Below are 9,328 nucleotides of genomic sequence, written 5' to 3'. Positions count from 1 at the left end.
AAAAAAAAAAAAAAAAAAAAAAAAAAGATATTTTATTTGAAAACAGTTTAAGATAATACAGACAAATTTCAAATGTAGTACAGAGAGTTCTCATATACTTTACATCCAGTTTTCCCTGTTATAAACATCTTACATTAGTATGGTACATTTGTCACAATTAATGATCAAATATTAGTATATTATTGTTAACTAAAGCCCATACTTTATTCAGATCTCCTAAGTTTGCCTGATGCCCTTTTTCTGTTCTGAGATCCCATATAGGATCCCATGTTACATTAGTTGTCATATATCCTTAGCCTCCTCTTGGATATGATAATTTCTCAGATTTTTCCTTTTTTTTTTTGATGAGCTTTACAGTTTTGAGCAACACTGGTCAGATATTTTGTAGGCTGTCCCTCAATTGGGAATTGTCTTTTTTTTTCATAATTAGAGGTTATGCATTTTTGGGAGGAAGACCACGGAGGTAAACTCACTATATCAAGGGTACATGCTATCAGTGACTATCACTATTGATGTTGACCTTGATCACTTGGTTGAGGTTGTATTTGTCAGATTTCTCCACCATAAAGTTACTTTTTCCTCCTCCTTTCTATACATACTCTTTGGATAGAAGTCACTATGTACAGCCCATGCTTAAGTAGTGGAGAATTATACTCTACTTCCTTGAGGGCAAGTATCTACATAAATTATTTGGAATTGTTCTACACAGAATATTTGCCTACTCTCCCCCATTTATTCATTCATTTGCTCATTTGTTTATGTCAGTAGAAACTCATATGTTTTTAGGCACAAATTCTACATAAATATTTTTATAACAGTTTTATTGAAATATAATTCGCATACCATGACCAGATACAGTGGCTCACGCCTGTAATTGCAGCACTTTAGGAGGCTGAGGTGGGTGGATTGCCTGAGCTCAGGAGTTCTAGACCAACCTGGACAACATGGCAAAATCTTATCTCTACAAAAAATATAAAAACTAGCCAGGCGTGGTGGCACAGATCTGTGGTCCCAGCTACTTGGAGGGCTGAGGTGCGAGGATCCTTTGAGCCAGGGAGGTCAAGGCTGCAGTGAGCTGAGATTTTGCCACTATACTCCAGCCTAAGTAACACAGTGAGACCCCTTATCTAAATAATAATAATAATAATTTGCATACTATACAGCTTACCCATTTCAAGTTTACATTTCACTAGTATTTAGTATATTCATGGAATTGCACAACCACCACCACAGTGAATTTTAGAACATTATCATTACCCTGAAGAGACTGCTCATGGGCAGTCACTCCCCATTTCCTCCTCGTCTCACCAGCCTTAGGCAACCACTGATTGACTTTCTGTTTCAATAGAGTTGCCTACTTTGCACATTTCATATGATACGTACCATACGTGGTCTTTTGTGATTGACTTCTTCAGCATAATGTTTTCAAGGTTCATCCAAATTGTAGCATGGATCAGTACTTCATTTCCTTTTATTGCCAAATATCCCATTAAATTGGTATACCACATTTTATCTGTCCATCAGTTGCTAGATATTTGTATTGTTGCCACTTTTTGGCTACTTTGAATAATACTGCTATGAATTACCATGTACAAGGTTTTGTGTGGATATATGCTTTTAATTTCTCTTGAATATATACCTAGGAGTGGAATTGCCAAGTATATGCACAACATAGTCATAGTCTTATGACTCTATGCTTAACTTTTTGAGAAACTGCAAGACTGTTTTCCAAAGTGATTGCACCATTTGAATTCTTACTAGCAGTGCATGAAGACTGTAATTTCTCCACATCCTCACCCACACTTTTATTTTCTGTTTTTTAAGTAGTCATCCTAACGGGTATGAGATGATATTTCATTATGGTTTTGATTTGCATTTTCTTGATCACTAAAGATTTTGATTCTGTGAGCTGTCTTCTCACTTTCTTGATGGTATGCTTTAAAACACAAAAGTTTAAAACTTCGATGAAGCCCAGTTTATTTATTTTTTCTTTTGTAGCTTGTGTTTTTGATGTCAAACTCAAGAAATCATTGTGTAATCCAAGGTCCTGAAGACTTATGCCCATGTCTTCTGCTACAATCTTTATAATTTTAGCATTTACACTTAGGTCTTTAATCCATTTTAAGTTGATTTTTGTATGTGGGTTGGGGTAGGGGTCCAACTTCATTCTTTTTTATGTGGATATCCAGTTGTCCCAGCAGTATTTGTTGAAGAGACTATTCTTTCCCCATGGAATAGTCTTGATCAAAGATCAATTGACCATAAACATTTATGGTTGATTAAAAGCTATTTCTGAGCTTTTAATTCGATTTCGTTGATCTGGATGTCTGTTCTTATGCCAGTACTACACTGTCTTGGTAGTCTTGTAGCTTTGTCGTAAGTTTTGAAATCAGGAGGTGTGAATCTTTCAAATTTATTATTTGTTATCTTTCAAAGTTATTTTGGCTATTTCGAGTGCCTTTAATTTCCATATGGATTTTAGGATCAGTTTGTCAATTTCTGCAAAGAAGTCAGCTGAGATTTTGATAAAGATTGTGTTAAATCTATAGATAACTTTGGGAATATTGTCATCTGAACAATAATAAGTCTGATCCACAAACATAGGATGTTTTTCCATACAAATTATATTTTAATTAAAATATGCTTGCAGAATAAATAAAAGATAGTATGCAAAGCAGTATATAGTTCAGTGTCCAATAATTGTTTCCATTGACATATCCAAAACAGATTTCTTTGATATGAATTGAGAATGTAGCATGTCAAGTCACTATAATTATGAACATCTGTCTATTTTTTTTTGAGATAGAGTCTTGCTTTGTCGCCCAGTCTGGAGCGCAGTGGCTAGATCTTGGCTCACTGCAAGCTCCGCCTCCCAAGTTCAAGTGACTCTCCTGCCTCAGCCTCCCGAGTAGCTGGGACTACAGGTGCCAGCCACCACGCCCAGCTAATTTAGGTATTTTTAGTAGAAATGGGGTGTCACCATGTTGGCTAGGCTGGTCTCGAACTCCTGACCTTGTGATCTGCCCGCCTTGGTCTCCCAAAGTGCTGAGATTACAGGGGTGAGCCACCGCGCCTGGCCCATCTGTCTATACCTTGATACCATCTTAGGCTGGGAAATATTACAAAAAGAGTGTGTGACAACATCTGTATGTTCTTGGATTTTACTTGTATCATTGAACATGATGTAACATAAGTTAGAAGTTATCTTTTGTGTCAAGATTCTTCATGGAAATGTGGAGTCAAGGAAGCTAATATAGTTCCTTATGTCCTGGAAATACATTGTCTGTCTCTTTTGTCTGAGTAAAAGTTCAACTGAAAAAATTTGGCTCTTTACCAAAATTGGATTTTCCCTAATATAGGAGTATTGTCTTGAGCCATTCTACAAGATTGCTTGTTGCGTCAGACAAAAAACTTTGGTAAAGCAATATGCTCTGGAAATTCTTAAGCTGTTTTGTGCCTTGGAGGAAAACTTTAAAGCAATGCCTCTGTCAAATATTCTCATCCATCCTGGAATCACTAAACTCTACTGCAACATTTTGAAGCAGATCATGGAGAAACTACCATTTCCCTTCATTGGAATGAAAGTATTGATATCCCTTAGCTGAGCAAACTCCTGGTTTCCATTTGTTATTTGCACAAGGGCAGCATCAGATTTTATTTTTTGAGCCCTTTTAGAAAGTGCAAAGACCTCTCATGGTTTTGTTTTTTATATATATTTTATTTTGAGACAATTGTATATTCACTTGCAGTTGTAAGAATTGATACAGCCTGATCTCACATATCCTTTATCCAGTTTCCCCAAACAGCAACATCTTGTAAAACTATAGTGTACAATATCATTACCAGGATATTAACATTAATACAGTCAAGATACAGAACATTTCCGTCCCCACAAGGATCCCTCATGTGCCCTTTTATAGTCACATCCACTTCCCTCTTGTCTCCACCTCTCCCTTGACCCCTAGCAGCCACTAATCTGTTCTCCATTTATATATATTTTTTCATTTTAAGAATGTTATATAAATGGAACCATATAGTATATAACCTTTGGGATTCGCTTTTTTCAACTAAAATGGTTCTCTGGAGATTCATCTGTGCTGTTGTGTGTATCAGTGGTTTATTCCTTTTTATTACTAATTAGTATTCCATGGTGTGTATCACAGTTTATTTACCTGTATATCCATTGGAGAAAATCTGGGTTGTTTCCAACTTTTAGCTATTATAAACAAAGCTGCTATAAACCTTCATGTATGGTGGTGTGAACGTAAGTCTTTCTCTGGGATAAATGTCCAGGAGTGCAATTGCTAGGTCTTATGGCAATTGCATGTTTAGTTTTAAAAATAAACTCTAACAGTGTTTTCCAGAGTGACTCTGCTATTTTATATTGACAGCGACAATGTCTGAATGATCCAGTTTCTCTGCATCCTGGTAAGCATTTGGTGTTGTCACTATTTTTTATCTTAGCCATTGGATATGTCCTAGTGATATCTCACCATGATTTTAATTTACCTTTCCATAATGACTAATGATGTTGAATATCTTTTCATGTGTTTATATGCCATTGTGTATCCTCTTAGTGGAATGTCTGTATCTTTTGCTCCTTTTCTAATTGGATTTTTTTCACCCTTGGTTCTCTGTATTTTCTAGATACTAGTCCTTTGCTTGACAAATTGATTGGAAATATTTTTTCCCTACTTTTTAGCTTGTATTTTTTTTTTTCTCTTAACAGGATATTTTGCAGAGCAGAAGTTTTAATTTTGATGAACTCCAACCTATCAATGTTTCCTTTTAGTGTTAAACCTGAGAACTATTTGCCTCCTCCTAAATACTGAAGATTTTCTCCTATTTTTTCCTAAAAGTTTATAGTTTTTATATTTTATGCTTAAGTTCATAATCTGTTTTGAGTTAATTTTTATATAAGGTGTGAGACTTATCTTGAGGTTCTCCTTAACAACCCCCGCTTTTTTTTAACCTATGGATGTACAACTGTTTTAGCATGATTTGCTTAAAACACTATCTTTCCTCCTTTAAATTGCTTTTGCACTTTTGTAAAAAATCAGTTGGACATTCTTGTGTGAGTCCATTTCTGAGTTTTCTATTATATAGCATTGATCTATGCGTCTATTTCTCCACCAACCAACAAAGTCTTGATTATAGTAGCTTTGTTCTTCTTTTTCAAAATGGTTTTTAACTCTTCTCGTTCCTTTGTTTTTTCATATAGATTTTATAATGACCTTGTCTTTGTCTATAAAATTCTTGCTGGGGTTTAGAAAGGAAACTGTATATAAATTTGAGGAGAATTGACATCTATATTGTGTTGAGCTTTCCAATCCATTTACATAGTATATCTCGCCATTTATTTAGACATCCTTAGATTTCTTTCATCAGCATTTTGTAGTTTTCAGTATGGAAGCTCTGTTTATGTTTTGTTAAATTTACACTGAAGTATTTTACTTTCTGAGCAATTTTAGCCTGTTATGATGGTGAATTTACATGATTGAGTGATTGATTTTAGAATATTGAATCTGTCTCACGTCCATGGAACAAATCACACTTGATCATGAAGTATAATTCTTTTTATATATTGCTGAGTTCTATTTGCCAATATTTGGTTAAAAATTTTTGTGTCTATGTTCATGAGGGATATTGGTCCGTGTTTTTCTTTTCTGGTACTGTTTTGTCTGTTCTTGTATCAAGATAGCAATAGTTTCATACAATGAATTGGAAAGTGTTCTTTCTTGTATTTTCTTGAAGAGATTGTATAGAATCAGTGTCAATTTCTCTTTAATAATTTTGTAAAATTCTCCAGTGAAATCATCCAGGTCTAGAGATCTCTGTTTTTTGTTGGTGGTGGTGGTGGTGTGGGGGTGGTGATTTAAAATTGTACATTAATTTTCCCTGATAGAGGGCTATTCACTCATCTACTTCATATTGGATGGGTTGTGGTAGTTTGTGGTTTTTGAGGAAGCGACCCGTTTCATTTAAGTTGTTAAGTTTATGTGTGTAGAGTCGTTCTTAGCATTCCCTTTTTATCCTTTTGATGTCTTCTGAGTCTGTAGTGATATCCCCTCTTTCATTCCTGACACTGATAATTTGTGCCTTCTCTCTTTTCTTTGTCAGTCTTGCTAGTGGTTTAACTCTATTGATTTTTTTCAAATAATTAGCTCTTTGTTTTATCTTTTTTTTTCATTATTTTGCTGTTCTCAATTTTATTGATTTTTTTCTCTTAGCTTTATTATTTCCTCCATCTGCTTGTTTTGGGTTAATTTTGCTCTTTTTTACTTGGGTTCTTGAGGTGGGAGTTTAGATTATTGATTTGAGACCTTTCCTCTTTTCTAACATACGCATTTAGTACTATACATTTCCTTCTCAACACAGCTGTGTCCCACAAATTTCGTTTCTATTTTCTTTTTTTTGAGATGGGGTCTTGCTGTGTTGCTCAGGCTGGTCTCAAACTCCTGGGCTCAAGTGATCCTTCCCCCTTGGCCTCCCAAAGTGCTGAGATTACAGGTGTGAGTTACCATGCCCAACCACAAATTTTGATATGCTGTATATTCATTTTCATTACATTCAATCTATTCGTTTATTTCTCTTGAGGCTTCCTCTTCAACCCATGAGTTATTTAGAAGCATATTGTTTAGTTTTCAATTTTTTAGATATTTTGTTGTAATCTTTTTTTGCTACTGATTTCTAGTTTGGTTCTATTGTGGTTGGAGAACATACCCTGGGGTAATGGGACACCTCATTACAGCCTAATGAAAGTGAACATTCAGGTTTCCCAGTTGGCCTTTGCTGATATTATAGGGGTGGGGCCATGATTTTTACTATGGTATGGAATAGTGTGGTTATTGGCTACAAGCTTTTTGTCTTGCTAGATGGGTTCTTTCAGGGCCTGTGGCTAGAGAGGACAGGCTTTTGTTGGGACTTTTTGTTTGCTAGAATTTGTTGGCACTTCTGTGTTGTTGGCTGCTTCCACTTCGTGTTTGGAATGTATGAGGCAAAAAGAAAACCCAAGAAACTCATCACTATGTAATTCCTTGGATCCTGGGGTCCCTAGCTAGTCTCCCTTCCTCTCTTCACTTTTCAAATTCTTCTCACATGTGCTTTATACATAAAGTTTAGGATTTTTAGTTGCATTTAGTAGAAGAAGTTGGGAAAATTATGTCTACTTCATCTTCCCCAGTGTGGAAGTCTCCTCTGGACTCATGGACATTTATTCATACTTTGGGTTCTAATCCAATACTACATTTTTTTTTTTTTTTTTTTTGCTACAAATTTTCAGCTATGGTTGTTGGAAATGTCTTTTCTTTTCATCTTAGAATCCCCTGAGTTGCTTCAAGGGCCAGGGAAGGAAGGGATCTCATGAAAGGGCCAGGCATCCACTTCAATGTGGAAGGAAAGGTTTGACTTCCTTCGCTGGGCTTCTGAGCCCTTCTTCCACCTGACAAGTTGAGTAAAAGTCTAACTTGAAGCCATTTCTGTGGCTCCCCCAATAACTGTCAGACATAAATTGGAGGTGGGCTAATTAACTCATTGCAGGGCAAAGGTCTCAAATCTCTGCCTCTCCTCCCTTCCACCTGATTGTGACAGTTCTTCCTCCCACCTTAGCTAGTGAGGAAATGGGATATAGCCAAGGTGATCACTTACCTGGGGTGACAGCCAGTAAACATGAAAAATGTGCTGGAGAACACGAAAGGACAGTGATCAGAAAGGCTTTTTCTTGCAACCTAAATCATGATGTTTTGGGCGTCGGCTGGAGTTTTCCAAGTTATTTATAACTGTCCATCCCCGTTAGGGGATGTATGTTTTATCTAAAAATAGGGAATCTTTCCTAATCAAATGATAAATGTGTGTGTCCCAAATGGAAGCCTCATAGTTAGCCACCTCATTAACAGAAGTTCAGGTGAATAATGGAAATATTACCAGGATGACACTGGATCAGATGCCTCAAGATGCTCAGTGCTTGGACATTAGGGCTTTTGAATTTTCTTGGCGGAAGACCCTTCATGTTAGCAGAGTAGCCTTCACAAGCCGTGTCTTTAGAATGATGTTCAAGGTACTTCTTAATCCTAGCAGCTAATTATTGTGCGTGTAGGGGGTTTTAGGGTGTGTGTCTTCTTGGAGTTTATGTTGTGTAATGTCAGCATCTGGCTCTTTCTCTCCAAATCTTTTTGAGGGATCCCAATGGGGCATCTAGGCCCCAGCCTTAGTGGGTGTTCAATACTCATTTCCTCTTCCTACTTAAGGAAATTCCCAGCATGTTAGAGCCGACAGGAACCTACTTACTGCTTCTCAATCCTGGCTGCTCATTAGTAACATCTGGAAAAAACAAAACAAAACAAAACAAAACAAAAAACCTAAAGCCTGGACCCCCCTTTGAGAGATTCTAACTTTTTTTTTTTTTTTAAACACCAATTCAATAAAGGAGGTAGTGTTTTTATCTCCATTTAACAGATAGAGACCCTGAGGCCCAGGTTAAGTTTCTCCCAGACCCCATGGTTGCCTGAGGTTAGAGTCCTGAACCTTAGTCAACCTGGAGATGGGCCTTTGTTGGTTTCCTTTTTTTACACCAGTGGTTCTCCAGCCTGACTGAATGTTCAAATCACCTGGGGATAATTTTTTACAAACATAGACACCTGGGCCCCAACCCTGTGCTTCCAGCTTAATTGGCCTGGGAGCGGGTCAGTGCACTGATGAGCTTTTTAGTATCTCCAGGTGATTCAAATGCTTACCCAGGCTCTAGAACCACTGTTTAAGAGCAAACAAATATGGACAACCACTCCTTTTCTAGAAATGGGCCTCGACGCCCAGCATTGAGAGGTGAGCTGGAGGTGATGCCCAGAATCCTCCCAGACTGCCCAGTTTTTGATATAGCAGGGGCATCTGGCTGAATACGGCCCTCAATCTTTTAATTAATTTCAGTTTATGTTATGTTTAAAATATTTTTCAAGTGGTTGAGAAATATAGAAACCAGGAGATTTCACAACAAAGTCCAGATTTCAGAATTCCCTAAGTATATCATAGTATCTGGTAATACTTGGCTGGACTGAGCTTGGGGCAGAGTTGTCCTTTCCAGTTAGCCACATCCTCACCGCATTCCCGGCGTTCCCCATTGCTGGCCTCTGAGGCCACAGGAGTTTGCAGCCAGCACATTTCCTTCGTTACTGCCCCATGATGTCCTCCATCACAAGTACACAAAAATTGTGTACCTGTCTTAGTTGCTTTTCCAGATTGCAAACACCTTAAGGCAGCGATTTTTTTTTTTGAAACTGAGTCTTGCTCTGTCACCCAGGCTGGAGTGCGGTGGCGTAATCTCGGCTCACTGCAA

Source organism: Rhinopithecus bieti, unplaced genomic scaffold (genome assembly GCF_001698545.2).
Source record: "Rhinopithecus bieti isolate Rb0 unplaced genomic scaffold, ASM169854v2 scaffold_33066, whole genome shotgun sequence".
Taxonomy (NCBI): domain Eukaryota; kingdom Metazoa; phylum Chordata; class Mammalia; order Primates; family Cercopithecidae; genus Rhinopithecus; species Rhinopithecus bieti.
This window is presented reverse-complemented; position numbering follows the sequence as displayed.